Raw genomic sequence first — 19823 nt, forward strand, 5'->3', positions numbered from 1 at the left:
CGATGATTCAGAGCCCTGATAGCCTTACAAGTCATGTCCTTCGAGACTGCTTGGCCCATATACAGTTGGATCCCCCCATAAACGTGACTAACCTCCCCCACAACCTTAGGTACCTCCGTGATACCTTAGTAGAGATCTGCTATGGCTTGTTACAAACTCCTACCCTGCCTGTTCCAGTGGTGTCGCACATGTACAGAAGAATGCGTGTAGCGTCTCAACAGGCTGTTAAGATAGTTGCAAGACACCCGGAAGGTCGTTGGCCTGTGGTGTGGAAAAATATACACGCGAGGCATCTCCCAACAAGAATACGATCGGCGTGGTTCGTTATAGTGCATCAAATACTGCTGACTCGAGTGAAACTCTATGATCTGCACATGGCAGATTCATCATTATGTTTAATATGTAACGTGCCTGATAGTTTAGTGCATAAGCTCAGTGAATGCTTAATAACCGCTACGTCATGGAAATATGTTGCAAAACTCGTAAGTGTCATCTGTCGTACCAATGAGAAGAATATTACAATTGATCATCTTCTGTTTCCCAATTTTAGTTATTTCCCTAAAAAGAAACAGAACAGTGTATTGTGGTTACTGGGGCAATATGCCTGGTTTGCCTCTACTTACCAGCAAGTTGACTTTCATGAACAATTTGTGCATTATTTAAGGCACACATTTCAAAATATGTCGGCAAACAAAAGGAACAATGTCTATGCGAATTTTCTAAATGTAATATATCCTAGTTTGTAAAACCTGTATAGTAATCATGAAAAGTTTGTTATAATCAGATGTAAATAGTAAAGGAAATAAAAAAAAAAAAAAAAAAAAAAAAAGTCGGTAACGCGTCTGACTACCATGCTAAAGGTCCCGGGTTCGATCCCCGGCCGGTTCAAATCCGGGAACTTTTCTAACGTTGGAAGCGGCCCCGGCGCCCACCCAGCGTCGAATAACATGGGTACCTGGGGTAAACCCTGGGGGGTAAAGGCGGTCAGGGGCGTGATGCTGATCACATCACCCCCACTCACGACCGGATCAGGAAAGTGTGGGGCGTTACCCCCACATCCCCTATACGCCTTCATAGCGTGGTGCTATGCACAGGGGAACACTTTACCTTTTTTTTTTTTTTTTTTACCTTTAGCCCAGAGGTTCCCAAACCTATTTTCTTTCAGAGCGCCCTTAGTGTTTCAAGATTCCGCGGCGCCCAGGTCAGAATGTTGGCCTATCTAACACTTGCATCGCTCAGTTAGTGTGGTTTGGTTGCTTGCCTTAAGTTACAAAATAAACACACATTTCAAATTCAGAAACATTTTTTATGCAAAAGGTACTAAATAAGCACATATTTGGAACAATCATATCATTGATTTAATTTAAAATTGTAATTGGTGAGACAGGTGAGCCTGATGCTCACTGCACATCTTCTCAAATTTTGGTATCAAAGAGGACACAGCCACCCTCATTTCCTCTTCCACATTGATTTTGGCACTATACTTGCTCTTTAGAACAGCAACCGCCGAACATTGGAACATTTCGCGGCGCCCCTGTAAGCCAGCCAAGGTTGCCCCGGCGCAAACTTTGGGAACTACCGCACTAGCCTTTGAACTAAAAAGAGAGAACCATGAAGTAGGATAAAATGAACGAAAGGAATGGCCATGGTTTCTTGTGATGCGGCAGTCTTGCCGCCTCATAATGCGTTTACCCCTATTACACCTCCGCCTACTGGGCATAGGAGTAAATCTGACAATGCTTCCAAAGATTAATTATCACTTCCCAAGACTGAACATTTTTGGAAGTACTTCTTGTGAAATCACGTTAAGTTTAAACTTATTCATATATTGATTTGTTCTTTACTGGAGTGGCTTCACTGCGCGACGCGACCGTCAGGAAGTCAAAGAAGATGGATAGGGAACAGTGAAAGGAGACCGAGCGAATATATGTGACATCCTTTTGTTCCTCGGCGTAAACAAACAATCAACTTTCATCTTGGCAATAAACAAACCGAACTCTGTGTCTGCAGCCACCCTAACCTTATTCCCGTTCCCGTCGAACGGAAGACCTTTCTTGGAAAATATCAAGGAAATGATTGTGTAGCAGTTTCGTGTGTGAAAAAATACTTTCTTATCGCACGGAGGATCGTGCTACCTTCATATCCTGTGTGTTCGATACGGTGGTGTTCCCTTCGTTAATTGTGAAAAGAGGAAAGAAGTGTTACAGGAGGCTTTTTTTTTTCAGGGGACTTCATTGTAATCAATGGGAAAGCTGCTTACTGTTTTGGCGTGGACTGTCAAACCGCTGTGGCAACGGTAGGGATCCTTATACGCGCTAACACTGAGTAGCACCACATGTGGCGCGTTTGTGGTCCTTTAATCGAACCACCGTCCACACACGGTCAGAAAAACACACACGTAGCCAATGCACACGCTCGGTGTAGCCAGAGCACATATGAAATAGGGATGAGTTGTGCCACTGGTTCTCTGTTAAAAATCTTTGCATACCGGAATGGCCAAACGTGGCGCTATACTGATTAGCCAGATGCAGTGGCGCCAACTTGTATGGGCCAGAAGAGTTAGACCACAGAGTTAGACTTGCAGCCTAAACTAGCAACTACCTGGAAAGATGGCATTTCGTTCGTCGTTCACTAGCGAAGAGAGGAAATTGTTTCTCGCCAGCCAGTGCTTGTGAAGGTTCAAACACTCTGAGTGTGCAACATCCAAATTTGAATTTTAACGGTTGAGTTTTACTCATGTTAAGGCCGGAAGAGTAAAGAGACTCTCAGCCCCAGCTGGAAACCACCTGAAAAGATGGTAACTGCGATAGCTGAAAATCCTCTCGCGACAGTGGCGGTGAACGATCAAACGGTCTAACAGGGCGGCGCAGTGCTTTCCACTAGGGGTGTGCGGGATCCCGAAAAGTCGAGACCGGGATCGGAAAAAAATTTCGCGTCCCGATCCCGACTTTTCGGGATCCTGGGCGGTCGGGAAATACCGAGTGGTCATTTTTAAAATTCGTTAATTCTCGACGTTTTCTGCATTGTAAATGTCTGGAACTTACAGAAAATTGTTCGTCTTTGTACCAGAAATGCGAAAACAATCACTAAAAGTGAAAATGACGTGTAGAATTCGAGATTTCAAGAGCTTCGGGAAATTTTGAACATTTCCCGTCCCGAAAATTTCCCGACTTAGTCGGGAATTTGCGAATTTTTCTCGTCCCGACCCAAAATAATGTCCCGCACACCCCTACTTTCCACTCCTAAATTTGGAGGTTGACAGATGGGCACCACGGTCAATTTAGTTTGCGCATCGATTTTCATTAACAAATATATTGAAGTGGAAATATTTTCATTAATTGGAATTTTTCGATGTCCAAAGATCTTCCGTGAGACTCCCTGCCACTCAGGAAGGGTTGGCAAGCTTAGCTATAGGACCCCTTCAGTCTATAGGCAAGCATTCACCCCACTGCGCATGCGCGAACAACAGACCAAGGTGACGTTTCATCGTATCACCATTCATCCTCATCTTCGCGTTTAGCCAAAACGCAGAAAAGCGAAGTAAAATAAAACAAATCAATCAATCAAGACGAAGGTAACATATGCACGTCGTTGAGAAAACGGTCCGGTCCTAGCAACAAGTGCAGTTTGTCGTGTCGCTTCGGTCTGAGAGCTCCCTTGGGTATTGTGCGCGGCGATTGTTTTTATTTTAGACGTCAAAGGAAAAGGGGCCATCGCTACCTACACTTTTAAATAAAGATTTACTGTTTCTTTCCGCACATTCGGATTTTCAGCGCTTAAGCATTTTCATTCGGATATTCACCGATGGATTCAGCGCTGAATCCATCAGATTCCACCTCTTCCACCACAAACAGGGGCTGGTACAAGCGGTGGATTTTTGGAATTGTGGGTAATTGTAGTATGCTATCGATGAACTACAATGGCGTCGATGACAACAATTACGGGCCGGAAATCTACAGAATAAATGTGTGTGTTCTGCCACTGCACTTGTAAGTAGAAATAAATCTTCCTCTTCCTTCGTACTATCCTTAGTTGTTCTTTTAAATTCATTCAACAACGGTGTTTCCATAAAAACCGAAGCAACAGCCGAAACTGCAGGGAAAAAAGCAACTGTAGCCTCCGTTTTGAAACAATTTGTGATGAAAATTCGAACGTAAGTGGTGGAATAGGCGATGACGTCAAATGAAGCTTCAGCGCTGAAAATCCGAAGGTACTGTTTAGCGCCCATTTCGGGGTCGATTGCCCTACTCACTCCCCCATAACCCAAACCCCATCCCCATGGACTCGTTAAAGGTGGTAAACGGTCATTGATGAAATGGCCTCACATTGGAGTTAGGTGATAAATAGAACCACAATAAACACGTACATAAAGACCAGACCTGTCATTGATAGCAGGTAGATAGCAACAGGAACTTGTTTCTCTGATGCAAGAACGGAGTGGAGAATGACGTTGAGCTGGTCATCCTACAGGGTTCAATCGATTCTCAGTTTAGGGATCAACGCTCTTACGAATGTGGTCTTTTCCCAAAACGCCTGAAGGCCGCACATCCTTATGTTCACTTTCAGGATGTACCAAGCTGCGTGTAACTGAAGGACCCATAATAATTCTTACCCAATGCAACAATGCTACATGGTATTTCGCTTTATAGAAAGCAATTTTGAAAAAACAACTGATAAAATATCATGCACTGCTTCGCAGCTTGAATTGCATAGCAGTGTTGCCAGGTCATTTTTTTCAATTAGACCGGGCCAGCATTGTTGTCAATAGTTTCTCATTAGGCTCTACTTCTCAGAGTAAACTTTAAATTAACTTTGTTTTTGTTTTAATGCCAGCCTTTCCTCTTTTTAACATGACGGTCTTCCCAACATATACTGGATATTGGAAGACGATTCGTCCTCTTCAACATTATTTTCAAAGCCGGGTTAAGTCCTCTCCCTCTCTCTATTCCCGAGACGTGGCGGCAAATAGCTATCTTCTCCGCCCATAAAATCCAAGCATCTACTTTAGAAGGCTATCATTTGCATTGCTCGGGTGGGCTCAAGGGCGGATGGATCATATTTTCAAGTGCTGCTTCCTTCAGAGATCAATTGCCTTTTAATCAAGGGGTCCCGGGTTCGATACCCGGTGGAGGCACAAGTGGTTCGGATCCCACTTTAAAACTGTAGGATCAGTCCCGATTAGCCTTACTGTGCCTAAAGTGGACTTAAAACACCAACTCAAACCAAACCTTCAGAGATCAAGATTCTCTCTTTCTCTATCTTATTGTAAAGGACGTATTAACTTTGCGTTGCTTGCTTGACAGTGTTTGCGAAAATTTAAGCGTACAACAACTAGAGGAGAAGATCTAAATATTGGCGAAGGTTTAAATATGAGTTTTGGAGTTATCAGCGCTCTCGGGTGCTGCAGCCTGGCAGAGGCTATTGGAAGTGGTTATCTGTCAAGGACAAAGATTGCGCAAGAGAAAGTGGTGGTTAGTTTCGGCCTTGGACGCTGTTATAGAATTGCGACCTCCGAAAACTTTTTGCGGGTATGTTTTAACTCAGCGTTTTCTGAATTCTAACCTGCTTTGTAGGTTATGATATTAGCGGTACATAAAACAAATGTGGGCTTTTAAAATGCCATGATTTGTTTGTGAAATATGTACCAGAGAGAGCGAAAATAAATTGAAGAAGAAAAATAGCATGATGGTCTAAATATGGGCTATGACATGAGGTCTAATGTTGAGATCACATTTTCACTAAATATTTGAATGTTTTTCTTAATATCGATTTTTCCCATTCCGCGTGATTTTCAAAACAACAGATTATTCATAAATATGAATTTTATAATGTTTTAGCGATAAATGACTGTTTTTTAAAATTTTATGTGATATTGCCATTAGTAGCCCATATTTAGATCACAATTTTCAAATACATCATTTTACCATTTTTTGGAAATTGCTTATTTTTTTAAAAAAAATTGAGACCTTCTATACTTTAGCATGTTGTTACATTTAAGTATATATTTCATAGATATGCATTTTAAACGCAGGTGCTTGATATATTAATTTTTCCCTCCGAAAATGACAACATAAAAAGGGGAGCCCATATTTAGACCTTTTCCTCTACTAATAATAACAACATAGAAATAATGATCACGAACTTTTCACCAGTTGGACCTAATAACATTTTTGGTTAATAAATCCATAATTTTTTGCATTAATTTCTTTGGTAGAACAGCTGCTTTATACAAATTTCAGTGATCTTCACTAGACTTCGACTAGATAATGAATACGTGCTGTTATATCTATATTCTTATCACTTTAAACCTGTTTATGTAATAATAATAATAATTACATGCAATGCAAATACATGTAATATTACTATTAGACATATTAATCTTATTAACCTGTAACTTATAAACGTTATTATTTGCATTACTACTACATGTGAGACACTTGGTTGAGATGAGACCCCTTCCGAAATAAAGTTTTACGCTTTGTCGGCGATTAAGGGGGCGTTGGGGGGCAGTTGCACCCCCCCCCCACACATTTTGCCACTTTTGCCTCGCGCTATGCTTAACCTTATCTACCAAGGGGAAGTAAATTGTCCTTGCCCTCCCCCCCAGTTTTGGAACCCAATCGACGCCATTTGTTTACTTAGATACTTGACTGCTCGTTCTTTCTATTTCTCTTTTTCGTTCTTCCTCTGTTTCTCTGCCCCTTTCTTTCTTTCTTTCTCTTCTCTACAACGTTTTTTGTCTCTTTTTCCTCGTTTCCCTATATTCCTTTTACTCTTTTCTCTATCTTTCTGTATCTGTCACTTTTTCCTCTTAATTTCTGCCCCTTTAACTCTTTTATCGTCCGGTGATTCTTGTTCTGTTCTTATATAATGATTCTGGAAAATTTCTCGTCTGGACTATTTGGCGGGCAGGAAAAAGGTCGGTTAATTTTTTTTCACGGTTTTTCAGAGCGCCCAACAAGATTAATAGAGTTAGGTTGAACCTGTATGTGTATTCGTCGCAGAAAATAGAAAACCTCGCCACGTGACAACTACAGCGAGGAAGAGAACTAAGGAAGTAGAAGTGAGAGTGAATTAGGAAATATTTCACTTCTACAGGGTGACCACAAATTGGGCACAATATATTGAATACTACAGGTGAGAATATAAATGTTTCTGTTAAGCCAGAAATACGTAAAAAATAGTCAAATACAGAGAGCAAATGCGGACAAGATAATGTGCGTGTAATACGGGTAGAAAGGTTGTGAGAAGTGTCGGACCGAAACGTTACAGAGGAAGTTACGGAACTTCATAATTAATGAATACAAATCTCAAAGCCCTGGAAGTAGATGTCCATGTAGCGCCTATACCGTGGTACATTCATGTGTAAATGTGAGCGTTTCAATAGCCTCACACACAACGACCGCAAGGAATTCCGTTGTTAGAAAAAGGGGTGGAGCGCTGTCCATTCAAGCTACATCCGCGTGGCCATGGCGTTATTGTGCAACGAGGAACATCGGAAATCCATTTGTCGGTTCACAGCTCTTCCGCCACAGCGTCAAGGGTTGCTGGCTCATTCCATCCTACAAATCACATTACCTAAGAAACCGCGCTGCCATCTGTCGGCGGCGGATAAAAGCAGTCATCCAGGTGAGGCGAGACGGAGAGTGTGTTCGGAGGCTAGTCAGTGTGAAAGTCGGTCAGCAACAAGTTGTGTGTGCAGTGTGTGTAGGTATCGTTGTTATTTTTGAAAAAGACACAAATATGTGCGTTGTCGTTTGATGTTGTGGTGTTCAAAGCGTACGAGTGTGGTGCAAAAAGTATACTGAAGGTAAGCACTTAATATTTTCTTGTCAGTTCTATAGAATATTGCGACAATTTCTCACCTTCATCTTTGGCATCTGGAAAACCTTGAAGACATTAAAGAATGTTCGGAGCGGTCTGTTGACTTCAGAAAGTGTGCCGCTGTGGCTCGGTGAATCCTTTACGACACCTAGTGACATTATTTCTGTGTTTTCCCTTGCTATTTATAAATCCAGCTCAAGTAATCTATTTTATAGAGTTTAAATGAATGTAGAATTTTAATAATCGCAACAATGTACATGGGAAATTACAATGTCCTTTTCCTAATATTACAAGTCATGATTTTAAAGCCCTCATTGCTGTCACACAAGGCTTAAAATCTGACATGCAATTAAAAACAACACGCACTAGTGCTAAATTTCTAGTTTTATGAAACCAAGAACATCATTCGATTATGAATTGTATTGTGAATACTGCAAACGTTGTTACTGGACCAAAGTGTTCCGCATTAGCCTGGTGTTTAATCTTTCATGTGTTGTACAACGCAAAAGCTCATATGTAATGGAAATGACATTTGGTAGAACAAGATTCGAATCTTTTGTTCGAATGATGTTAATTTATTGTAGCAAAAAAAGAAAAAAAACGGCTATCCATTTTCGAGAATGAAATATGCGCTTTTTTAAAGGTCACCCAATTCTCATAGCAACTTGTGGTTAGAAAAATCGCATTTTGTTGTTGCTTCTCTCTCTGCCAATTTGGAGTAGAAGGTAGACAAAATCCTGAGTTTTAAATATTGTTTATAAATTTTAAAGTTTTAAATATAGACTTGCTGGAAGCATTTGTGTCCAGTTATGGATTGTGTTAATTATGAATAAATTAACAATAAAATTAATACTTTTAAAATAGTATTATATTGTATATGTTTCAAACACAGCGTACTTATCAGCACAACCGTTAAAATACCTCGTGTTCGCATGTCTGCATTAATTACCAATATCTCTCGAACTACTGAAGCCAGAGAGTAAAGTAAAATATCAGCAAAAGGACCTAACTGCTAGAGCTTTTTAATATATATATCGACCTGATCCATCGTGTCTCTCAGTGCCGCCCTCTGGAGCACAGTGGTTATCATAGCAGGGAACGCTGCCAAGGCTTCTAGGTTCGAATCCTGGGTATACCCACAAGGCTTAGGTGTGTTTGTTCCACCATCTGTTTCGTCAATTCAACATTCATCATCATCCTTGTTATCAATTTAGAGGCCTAAAAGCCCGACGTAATCATAACACCACGTACATATGTCCGTAGTGTGCGTTTTATTTTTAATTTTGCGAAAAAAAATATAGATAACTTTGCCTAAAGTCTAAATTAGTGTAGTTTCTTATGAACGGACGGTGTTTATGTTTGAGTCTTCAGTGAGAAGTAAATACTTTTTCGATATTTTTCTGCATTCCTCAACACCTAGAGCTTGGAAAACATGTTCACCGTACTCCGTGGACAGGAGTAAGTCAAAACTGGTTTTTAATTGGAACTGCATGATCAAAAAGGCAACCCTATGTTACGTATGAATTACGTCAGAGGTATCCTGTTATAATGTCGCCTTTAATATGCAGCATCATTTATCAAGCTTAACTCTTATTCTATACGCAGCGTTAGGACAAAAGTGGACAAATTTTGACAAGCCAGCTGGAGATTTAGTTCAACAATGTAGTATTTGGTTGGACCTCGCAAGTCAGTGCACTCCCAGGGGTCTCAACTATCTTTGGATCTATCGTTATCAGATAACAAAATTTTAAAAAAAATATAATAGATGTATTTATGCATACATACATACATACATATCTATATATGTACATACATGCATGACCCGATTTTCCACTCCATGCACGAAGTAGACTTAAAACTCATATATTTGTATACAGTGGCGGCGATTAGGGGGCGCGAAGAGGACAGTTGTCCCCCACTTTTTCTCCCGTACTATGCTAAACCTTATGTACCAAGGGAAAGTAAACTGTCCTTGCTCCCCCACTTTTTGCAGATTGCCCCCCCTAGTTTTGGAACCCAATCGCCACCACTGTGTGTATATAAAATACAGGAAACGAAGGGGAAGGAGGCTCGTCACAACGCCCTCGAAATACCTCAAAATAATAATGCCACTAATACTAAGGTGAAAAAGTGTTCTTATGTACTTTCTTTACGTTCAATATTTCATTCGCAAAGTGGTTCCTTTGGACCTCATATATCGGATACAATCATTTCTTAAGGACACTTTACTTATCTCCAAAATAACAATATATTCAGAAATTTGTTCTTGAAATCAACTCAACAGAATTTACGTAGGACACTACTCGTTTATATTGTCTAGTATAGGTACAACAGGGGCGCCTCCCCGATAGCGTAGTGGTAGCATCGTCGTCTTGTAATCAAGGGGTCCCGGGTTCGATACCTGGTGGAGGCACATAGTGGTTCGGATCTCACTTTAAACTGTAGGTCCAGTCCCAATTAGCCTTACTGTTCATAAAGTGGACTTAAATCACAACCAACCAACTATAGGCACAAACATGTTCCTTAAACACGAAATCAGCTATGTCTTCGCCAGTCTGCTTGTATATTGGTTGTTTCAGCTCGCGGATAGTGCGACTCCTATAAGTTCGTGTGTTATGTAAAGTATGTTGTCTCTTTGTTTCGACCCACTATCGAGCCATTGAAGACTCCTGCGACTGATGCAATTTTATGTATTCATAGTTCATCTCCATCGTGTCGATTAGCCAAATGTTGCAGAAAAACTACGTAAAATAAGGAAGTACAAGAAATTTTTTTTTGAGTGTATTATATCATCTATCTCATTATCGATCCTCATCATCGTGATTGTGAGTAGAAAAACCACACGATTCCAACGAATTGCGTACTGTGCACTCGGCTTGTTCCAAGATGAATATTATTCTATTACTGCAAGCGGAATAGGTCACCGCTGGACGAGGTATGCCACACAATGTGATTTTAACCGACTAACCAAAACAGCGGTAGCGATTGTGTCAGTGTAGCACAACATAACGGCATCATATTTTCTTCATTCTGCTGTAAATGTGCTAGAATGACAGTTGGTACGCCTGACTTACTGACTAATATAAGATGACGGTGCATATACGCAATGGAGTCCTTTGTAGCAGAAAAACACCCTAACGGTGATAAAAGTACTGTATATAGCAGTAGCAAGCTAAAGCAGACAATGGATATTCGAATTGTACGATTTCTTGTTTCGGTTAAAACGTACAAGTATAAGAGTGAGATTTATGAAGAACTTGTCGTGTCGTACTAACCGAAATTATATGGCAGAGTTTGATGGCAAAATGTTCTGTTTCTGTACCTCGCTATTGCACCTTTATTTCAGTTCTCGTTATAATAATGTGTTCAGCTCGGCGTGAATTGTAGGCCTAAACTTGAATGTTGAATTGCCTCTTCCGCGGTTTGTTTAATGCTTGATCATCCTTGTAGGTATAAATGGTGAACGGTATTTCAAGAGATTTTGTGCAAGGTCAAAGAAAACCAAGAGAGGTAGAATCTTGTTCGTCTTGCCAAACCGAGTTGTTAATTTTGATATACAATTCTCACGACTTCTTTTGCTTTGCAACTTTAACAGATCTTTTCTCATGCAGACGCACTTATGTTAATGTGAATAAAGATAGGTTACTCGTATAAAATGCTACTACACGTTGTCTTACTAACTTTTCAGATGACACAAGTTACCGTTAATATTTGTCATGCATTAGCAAAGGATATCACTGGTAACATAACAGTTTAGTTTATACAGGGTTCGGTATGGAAACTTAGCTGTTTTTAAATTAACACTGTGGAGTCATATTTTATATATTAATAAATGCAATTTTGTTGATGTATACTTAACAATGTGCACTATTTTTATGACTGTTCAACTTATATCTTGAAAATAAGTCATCCAAATGTTTCCCAACCCCTTTTATTGCCAATGTATTGGCCGATGTTTTTCAGATATCAACAATTCCATGAACATCTTTATTCTGAAAGTGTTACTTCACTATGAAAGGGTGACAATGGTTTGCCACAGGGGGATCAAAGGGTGGGAGAGTCAGTTGACCCACTGGAATATGGGAAAGTTATTACTTAAAGTTAATTTCTCTCTCGTATATTTGTCTTCTCCCCCTCTTTCTTTTACTTTTCTGCTTCCTTTCCTTCTTTATAAGTATTTTCACCTTACTTCCAAGGTCTTACAATCTACTTCTCCCTCAATTCTCTCTCTCGCGCGCGAGTTCGTTTTATTTGTCCTTTTAATTCACTTATTCCCTCCACTTCTCTTTCTCGAACTTTATTTCCCTCTCTCGATTATTTTGTATTCTTATTCACATATCTTTCTTCCGAGTTTAATTCTCGCTCCCGCTTGTCTTAAAGCATCTCTATTTTACGATTGCGAGTAAACAAGACAACACACAATTTCCAGTATTGGCGCTGTCGGGCAAACCCTGGTATGATACGCACTTATTTCTTTGAAGAGTATGGACGAAAAGTAATACTCCCTCTGTCCCATAATTATTGTTCGGTACATTTTTGTTTGTTGTCTCATAATATTTGCCCGATAGGCAAACTGTGACATTGGTGTATACAGAAGAAGAAAATTAAACATGGGAATGAGTCATACAATGTTATTACTCAAGGATCAGTACAAATTTGCAGATCAAGTATCCAAAAGAACATAAATAAAAAGTCGCCATTTTGGCATACCGGACTATAATTATGGGACAGAGGGAGTAGTGAATTTTGATCGCTAGTGTACAGGTCGTACGCGAAACATATGACTTTGTCTAGGTTATATAAGGCGACGACCACACGTACACGTCTTTTCTGTGATTATTTGCTTTCAGGAAAGTGTTCCGAATGAACTCAAAGCTGCCATTCATCTATTCTCTGTCGATCTACTAAATAAAATTTGTTTATGTACACAATTCGCTTGCACGGTATTAATTTAAAACATAAAAGTAAATTATTGATGCAAGTTTTTATCTTACGTTACGTAATTATTATTATTGTGTACTTATACAAGGTCAAATCAGGAACTCTTCAACTTTGGTACCTATCATTTATCCTAAATTGTACCGTAATGCTTAAATTAGGTAGAACGATATGAAAAAAATAAATGTGTTACTTTCTATGAGGAAGTATTTGAGTTCTTTACTGACGTGTTTGAATACTGAATTTGTATTCTGTCGATTTCTCGGAAACAATTGCTGATATACAAAGGTATAATTTGGTGTTATTGTGGTAGTGGGAGTCTGTTTGTCCGTCTGCCTGTCAATAGGAGTAAAATGAATACGCGACAAAACGTACCTAGCACCTGGGCGGCTACCTGCGAACGGTCTTCTAATGAGTCTTAAAATATTTTCGATGCGATGGGACGGCATCAAAAACCATTTACCGAAATTACGATTTTCTCTAGTTTTGCTGATTTCCATCACACTTTATCCAGGCTTTGGTTGGTTGAATGGGTGTTTTTTTAAGTCCACTTTATGCACAGTAAGGCTAATTGGGACAGGACCTACAGTTTAAAGTGTGATCCGAACCACTATGTGCCTCCAGCGGGTATCGAACCCAGGTTACAAGGCCACGACGCTACCACTGCGCCATCGGGGAGGCCCTATCCAGGCTTTGGACTGGAAAAATTACTATATAATGTATATAGAGCTATTTTGGCGTGTTTAAAATCAGCTGTGGTTAAGCTCTCGTTCACATTTTTTTCTTTCGTGTTATCCTTTCGTCTTTTTTTTCATTTTAGTTATGTCAGCAGCAAGAATATTCTCTTGTCATGTCGGAGGATCGTTCTGTTTCATTCCAATTTCTGCGTGTAAGCTATTGCCTTTAAACAAGATCTTAGGGTTCCTTTTTCTTCATAATGGCGCTCCAGTATTCTTTCAAGGCGTTCGTCATACTTTATATACCTCTTCTTCCTCTTCGAACCTTCAATGTTTAACTCTGACCTCAAAAATGCAAAAGTAATCAAAGAAAAGAGTTAGCTTCGCTCATTCTGGGGCTTGAGAGTGTATTTCCAGCCATCCATCATAAACTTAAACAACCTAACCTAACATAACCTTTGTCGTGTAGGTTGCCTAGAGTATCGTTGTAAATCTTGGTAATTGGCGTGTCTTCCTCTCGAACCCTTTTCTTCGCCTCTTGCATACGCTTCTTCACATCTAACTGAGCATCATTCGGAACTCCACAAACGTGATTCGGGTGACAGATAGCGCAAGTTCAAGCGTTTTCCTTGAAGTGGTATGTTTTGTCGCGGAGTAAATATTTTGAAGTTATTAGTGGATCCTGCACAGGTAGATGTTTATCTGAGTGGTACGTTTCGTCGCGAAAAGCCAAGTGGTACGTTTTGTCGCTGGTACATTTTGTCGGGACACCGAGTAACATATTGACAACAATAGGCATTTTTGAGCCCTATCAAATAAAAGTAGGAATATATTTTGTGGGCAAAGTGCCGATAAGTTAATAATTTTAGCAGGCTTAATACATTAGTTTCCCGATCTGGCTTTATGAAGCTTTCAGTGTAATGAAATCAGATTCAAATGCTATTTAATTATGACATAACTTACCCTCATTAGCAGTTCGTTAAAAAAAATAACATAAACTGATTTATGTGCCAATAATGTACTGATTACTAGTACTACACATGAAACATACTTCATGGTGACGTACTAAATGCATCTCCAATTTGTTATGGGCCTACACATTTTGGAAACGGAAAATAAAATATCATTATAACCACACCGTTTTATACATGATATTGAACTGTGTACTTTGGAGTTTGACTAGAAATAATGTTAAGTAGCAAAGTACATAGCTACAAGGAATCGGCAGTGAACTGCTGCATGTTACTTTCTCCAGTACTTAACACAATATGCATTCATGTTAACATAATATTCCTTTCGTTGATACGGGTGATTGTAGAAAGGTATGAAACGATTCAGATTAGCGTGAACTGTCCCAACAGTTTCTAATGTGATATTTGTTATGTTATGACACAAATATCCAGTTTGAGACCGCAAATGCGTTCTGTTTATTGTGAAGGGTTTGGCAGTTGTTTTTAAACCCGCCTAAACTAGATCTTTAAAGAAAAAATGCTTCAATTTAAATAATTCCTTCATATTTCACATAAGATGAAAGTGAACAGATCAAATTGCACACTTACGCCAATTTACATACTTTGTGTACTCAGTAATAACTAAAATATTAATCACATAAGCAGAATGTTTAGCTGTAGGCAGCCTACATGCCATCGTCGAATGCCCTATTGTAATGTCAAGGTAAAATAAATAAGCGGAGCACGCATTGAATATTAATATTCTGTTGCAATCACATATTCGCCATTGTGTTTTGCGATTCGTGCTTGTCCTCTTTATTGCAGACACATGTAGGAGACTCTTCGACAACAATAAGCACTCAGTGCATGTCCATTTTATGCCCACAGCCCTCTTTCATTAGTCTGACATTTTTAACGTTCAATGCTCATTATAAACGCAGGGAGAGACTTTAGTCGTGTGTGTGTGTATCGAACATGATCTTGTGTCCCGCCCTGTCGGTGATTACACACGCACACAAACTAAAAAGCACAATCACGACAAGATCATGTTAGTATTATTTAAAAAAGTAATAGTGTAGAGAACTTAAGTTGGTTAATGGGTTACCTTGTGCTTCAAGACTCTACTGTATAAATAGTTCAATGCCATTCGTCAATAATTTTGTCATGCGGGCGACGAATCAGTGTTTACACGCAACGCAACCTTCATCAATTAAGTTCAGTTTTACCTCATTCCTCGAAAAGAACTCCTGGCTTCAGCCTTGAGATGGTAATGATACGGGCGAGAGAACCACTCTGCTTTCATTGTTATTTACAGGACTCGAGCAAGAAATAATCGTCCTCATATTCCATTACAAAATTATATCGTTTTCCGCTGCCACTTTATTCTTTAGATATATTTACCCATAAACATAATCATTAACGTGTGTGTGTACTTACATACATACAATATTCAGGTATCCTGTGCAGTTTAAGTTTTTAATACATTATTTTCTATATTTTTATCAGAATGCATGTGTATATATATTTTTCGATATATAGCATATTTTGTAATACAGAAGTTAATTTCGACCCTGTCCACTATATATTTTCAAATGGAAAACTTGCTATATTTTTAAAGTTGTTCATATTCTACACTTGTTCTTGTGATATAAAATTAACTACGTGTATATTTATTCGGGCGCGTTTGTTTTGGTTTTGTATAGTGTATTGACGTCGAAATCAGTGCTCGAAGTGAGGGGAGGAACGCGGGGGATCCTATCTCCCAGCTAGATTAATTTGCATAGGCACCCCCCCCCCCCCTTCGTACTGCATTGTCCATTCTGCTTTCCGCGCCATTTTGCTGTCAGTTTCGAAGGCTCCTTCTCCCTCTGGTCTACAAAGGTTTGGAATGCTCCTCTCGATTACGTTTCATCTGGGACATTATCCAAAAACTTTAAAGAACGAGTTCTATTATTTTTATTGCAAAATCAACAACTGAGCATTAGTTCGTACACCCAACAGCAAATGAAACAGTAAGCGAATTGTCCATCACCCTTTTCGTTCGGTCTGTATTACACAATGTGATGATAATGAATTGAAATATAGACGTCAATAAGCAGAGGACAATACCTGCTTCGAACCAACATAATTTCACTTCTTAAAACAGCACATGATGTAGAATAAAAAAGTAATGAAAATAACGATGGACAATTTGCCTACTATTATCTTTGCCGTTGACTCTACAACTAAACAATAACAAGAACCAAATAAAACCCTGTATTTTGCGAACACTTACCTGACACAAAGAATATTTCCAATTGTGTATATGATGTTTAAGTCTTGATTTGGAAAGTGTAATATATGTGTGTGTGTGTGTGTGCGCGCGCTAATGTATCTGCCATTGTATTCTCTTAAAATTTTATTATTTTTGATTTATGTCAAATTCATGTTTATATTTCATTTTAGTTCTATAAATATATGTATTGTACTTTTAATTATCAGAGTCAGGTGGTAGAGCAGCCTGAGGCTGAAGCTCGCTCTGTAACAAATAAAAATACTTTTCTATTCTATTCTATTGTCTTCATACTGATCCATGCAAGCATTCTCCCAGCTATGAATTTTCACTCCAAGCACGGCTTGAAATAAACCACGAAAGGAAAATTTCTTGACTATAGTCAGAGTTTGTTTTAAGTCCATGCTTAGACAGGCTAATTGTGACTAGACCTACAGTTTAAGTGGGATCCGAAGCACTGTATAAAGTGCCTCCACCGGAGATCGAACACCGCTTAGTTCGTAAAAGTGGTCATTATTTTATAATTTTGAGCGTCATGTGCAATAAAATTCCAGAAAATGCTTTCATTTCGAAAATGTGCAATGGAAAAAATCAGCTACCTGTTAACTGCCAAAAATATCCACATCCAATCTTGCTCCAACAAGAACGAAAATTTTCGAACACGCATAATGGTTGATGGACTTACCTGTATGTACCCAACCTTGCTTTAATATAATTCGCTACATTCGATATTTTGCACCGGTAGCGGCTTTCTCTCAGACACTAAATGAAGCCGGTATTCGCTCTCATGCTGCGATTATCCGTTGTGGGATTTTCTCATGGGCTTTTCCCTCCATAAAAGCATCCGAATGGTGAGATAGCTGCTACCTTAATAATTAAAAGGCCGCGACCTCTAGTTTCCCATCTTGTATGATCTTCTCTTTCACTCGGAGTATGGATTTCGTTTATTCTAATTCGTATGGGTTGCTTTATGAGCACTTTTTTCTTTTCTTTTAAAGCTAATGTTCTTTTAGCGTCCGCTTCTGGTCGTGCTGTTGCGTACGAACTAAGGTGACAACATTGCAGAAATTCTTGTTGTCACCTTGGAGCAGTGTTTGTGTGAAGATTCGCACGGAAGATGGCGTTGTTATTTGTTCAAGGGAAGTTTTTCACTTTTTATTTATTAACTTCGCTTCTATAGCTTAAAACACAGAAGAACTTCGTTGACAAATTGCAGTCCATACGTAAGCACATTCATTATTATTTATTTATTATTATCATAGGAATGATTTCTGACTTCTTGTCTTTCGGTTGTTTTATATTTATCTTCTGCTCTATAACTTGATCGTGACTTTTATATTTATCTTCTGCGCCACAAGTTGATCGTGACATTAATGAAATTGATAATTGTCTGTACATGAATTGATGTTTACAATCATGGGCGTGTTCGCTCAATCGCAATTTTCCCCTGTCACAGAATACAAGCATACAAGAACAACAGAAACAAAATAATGGACAGGGGTCTTGCACTAAAATAAAGTACACGCTCTTAAAATCAGTTAACTCGCCTCTAAACCTAATAATACATACCGGGTGGTTATAATTAAAGTTCCCCTACTCAGCCCTCTGGAGCCTGTTTGAGGCATCGTAGTACCACATATATATATAATCACACACACATTTTTCTGTGGTAGTACTGTGAAATTTGATGAATCGACTATGTAGACCATGGGGCAGAGAATGGCGATGAAAAAAGTTCCATTTTTCGCCACCAGGTGAAAATGTGGCGCTACTATAACAACTAAAAACAAAAGATACATCTGCTAAGAAAATGTCTGTACCTGTACCAAATGCTGTAACTAGTATATTATGTGGACACGACACACGAAGGCTTAGCTCAGGATAATACACAACCCCACAGAGGATTCTACTGGCTATGCGCGCAGGTATCAGAGCCTCGTTAACCTGCAAACATGCAGTTCGAGGGGTTACTAGGTGGAAGAGAAGTTGACTGTTTAGTACCTTCCCAGAAAGTCATCCCCTTACACCGTGCCGAGCGTAATTGTGGAGTGATGTGTTGTGAAGTGTTGTATCTACATTATATCTATACCATGAAATATAACCCACAGAATAGAGAGTGATATATATTAACTTAATACATTGTGAATTGTCATTTGGAGACTATACGTGTGTAGAAATCACCGTCATCATAGAACACACAGAACCCAAAGTGTGTCAGTTGGCATTAAGCCCATTAAAGTGCAAAACATACTTCACTTTTTGTGCATCAAAGAATCAGCTGCTGTTCCGTGCAAATCACTAACAATGAATCAATTGCAAAAACTATTGAGAAGCCTATTTCAAAGAAACCAAAATTGAACTTTAACTGCGTCAATTTATGCACCAAAAGTTCATCAATCTTGATTTGATGCGTTCCGAGTTCTTTGTGTAGAACTATTTGTATGTGGTGACAATAGTGTTGTTTGTAGGGGAGGATGAGCGGAGGATCTGGTTTCTGTTATTTAGCGTCGCTTTTCTCACACTTATAAGTTTTTAACTAATCACAACGATGAGGATGGGTGTTGATATGATGGAATTGATGAAGAGACACTTTCCATGCCCATCACAGGAATCGAACCCGAGACCCCGCCACGGAGGTCGGCTGTGCGGAGGAAAGCACATTATAAATTTGTTAAGTTTCTGGTGGCCAAAGACCAATACATCCTTTAATGCTTGCTTGTGTATTAAATATTACATTAAATATTGCTTGTCAAGAAGCCGGAATCCCCCCTTCTCCCCCGTTTTCTACTGTTTGTGAATATGTAACGGTAATAGAAAAAGGAAAAACAATATTCATTATTTCTAAAAGGCAAATCGGGCTCCAGGGTCTCGACGTAAGCATTATTGTCCGCGGCAGAGGTTTTGAGGCCGTAAACTTGACCCCGCGGAGATCTTTGAGAGATGCATAAGCAGGCGAACGTGAGCATCCGCTATTTGAGGCCACCAGTAATCCAAGAATATCGTGACATTCCCCTTGACCATAGTGGCTAGGTGCTAATACGTGTTTCCTGTACTGCACTGAAAGCAAGATCTTTACATGTATACATACACACACAAACACACATATCCGGGTTGCGTATTTACAAACCCTATAGTGCTGCAGAACCTCCAGCGATATTTGGC

General features: G+C 39.3%; 1 protein-coding gene across 2 annotated transcripts in view; it reads left to right on the plus strand.

Annotated features, from left to right (window-relative positions):
- The first annotated feature begins 7639 nt into the window (after positions 1–7639).
- LOC145985195 (uncharacterized) overlaps positions 7640–19823 on the plus strand; it is a 149858-nt gene continuing 137674 nt past the window's right edge. Inside the window, exon 1 of one of the 2 annotated variants that reach the window (XM_083118922.1) lies at positions 7640–7810. The gene's annotated coding sequence lies outside the window, so the exon portion shown is untranslated. The remainder of the gene's footprint in view (positions 7811–19823) is intronic. The other variant, XM_083118923.1, reaches the window with a different exon arrangement.

The sequence above is a fragment of the Lepisma saccharinum genome, chromosome 3 (assembly GCF_977018435.1).
Source record: "Lepisma saccharinum chromosome 3, izLepSacc3.1, whole genome shotgun sequence".
In the NCBI taxonomy this organism is placed as follows: Eukaryota; Metazoa; Arthropoda; class Insecta; order Zygentoma; family Lepismatidae; genus Lepisma; species Lepisma saccharinum.